Below are 2,120 nucleotides of genomic sequence, written 5' to 3'. Positions count from 1 at the left end.
AGCAATTTGTGCAGCCTTGCAAAACTTCAAAGAGATAGTGATACATACTTATCCTTTTGGCAATATCAAATACAGTTTCTTCCAAGTTGTTTTTCAGACCTGATTTGACATAATGGTTCAACAGAAGCAGATCCAAAATATCTTTGCTATCTCTATTCCCAGCAGCAAGATGCAAGGGAGTCATTGGTATCTGCATCATGATGAAGTAAGAAAAAAGCCACTCTAGTATTATTCCACATATAAGCACTGCACAGGGTTATCCAACCATCTACAGTTATTGCATGAATATCTGCCGCTTGAGCCAACAACTCATGGACATTGTCTATGTGTCCACTGTAGGCTTCCTGATGAATATGGGTATACTCATCGTCATCCCTAGTATTCACATGAGTGGCCTTTTTGGAAAGTAGTCTCCGCACTGTAATAACCTGATTATTTTCAGCAGCCCAAAGAAGAAATTTGCATGGATCCTACTCCATTTTTTTTGCAATTGATATCATTCCTCACTTTTTCATCAAGTTCCTCATATTCCTAAGAATTGCCTAACTAGAGACTTTGAGTGACAGTGGGAATGAGGCGTCCATGTATTTCCCTAATAGTTCACATTAGTTGAACTGTTCAGAAAAATCCTGTGACTTTTCTGCAGCTGTTTTTTCAACATGATTTATTTTCCCTTTTTCCATTTTTACTATTTGAAATTATTCTAATTGGAGAGTAGGGAAATGATGGATAGCAGAGGAAAGATTTTCTTCCATATTCAAAGATACAGACTGAAAATAAGGACCAGTAGTGTCTTCATGTGCAGCTTATTCTATGAATGAGAAAAGATGAAATAATGCCTTCTATATAAATGATTTGGGAAATGGCAGAGCAGAAAGTAAAATGATGCAACCAAAAATATAAAAGCAAAATAAATTACAATAATTATAGAGCAATCCTATTATCTATGAGAAACATTAAAGAGAGAGGAAGAGAGACAGATGTGCAATGACCTAGATAGCCACAAATGCATGCCTCTGATCAATTTATAGAGCAAACAGAATTTTATGTTTTAAAAAAGATGGAAATAGAGTTTATGTATTTACTTGAATTTGGTAAATACATTTTTAGCAGCCTACATGAAGAGACGTAGGTTTAATCTTATTGCAGACAAGAATCTAAATCCTTGCTAATTCTAGGAACAGATCTCTATGAAATCAGTTGAATCACACTTTTCACGTACAATGAAGGAATAGATCCAGTCTAGGAAAGCAGCAAAAGAAGGCAGGCCGATTGTATCTGTGACAAAACTTTGTGGAAAATGGTATTGAGCATTACTTACTGTTGATCCACTTGCACTGGAAGCATGATGCTGAACAATTGCTTGCTGATTCTCAACTATTGCTTTGATCATTATATTCTCCAAAAAGAAAAAGTGAGATTTAATTGATAGCAAAGAACTACTAATATATTTTTATTTTCATTAAGCACCTTCAATCATTGAAACCACATGAAGAAAATAGACAGGCCTATTTTTTTAGATGAAAACAAGTGTCTTTAAAAAAAACATGGAATGTAACTAGTCATTCATGTAAAGGACTTCTATTTTAGTACTACATTATACATTTTTTTTTCTAATGTTGGGTACCAATAAATAATGGATCTATTAGAAAGCTCTTAAAACTCATATGTCCAATTGTGAGTTCTCTTATACTATATCATGGTATTTTTTGTGTATGTTTTTAAGAAGAAATTTACATTACTAACTTGAATTTCTGACAGGACAAAATCATCATGTACATCTTGCTTCTATACTCTCATTTTTAAATTACTAAGTATGTGCATTAGATAACTATAGAGGAAAAAGCAGAAGCCACACTGGTGGCTCATGTCATTAATCCTAGCTAATCAGAAAGATGAAATCTGAGGATTGTGCTTTGAAACCAGACCAAAAATAAAAGTCCATTAGATTCTGCTTTGAAATAAACCAACAAAAGCTAGAACTGGAGCTGTGGTACAAGCAGTAAAATGATATCCTTGAGAAAACTAAAACAAAGAAATAACAAATTCTGGGATAGAGACAGGCCCTGAGTTCCAGCCTTAGTATTAGCACCAAACAAATAATTGAATTAATTCGTTAA

Source organism: Dipodomys merriami, unplaced genomic scaffold (assembly GCF_024711535.1).
Source record: "Dipodomys merriami isolate MVZ:Mamm:240054 unplaced genomic scaffold, mDipMer1.0.p SCAF_1735, whole genome shotgun sequence".
NCBI lineage: Eukaryota > Metazoa > Chordata > Mammalia > Rodentia > Heteromyidae > Dipodomys > Dipodomys merriami.
Note: the sequence above shows the minus strand (reverse complement) of the source record.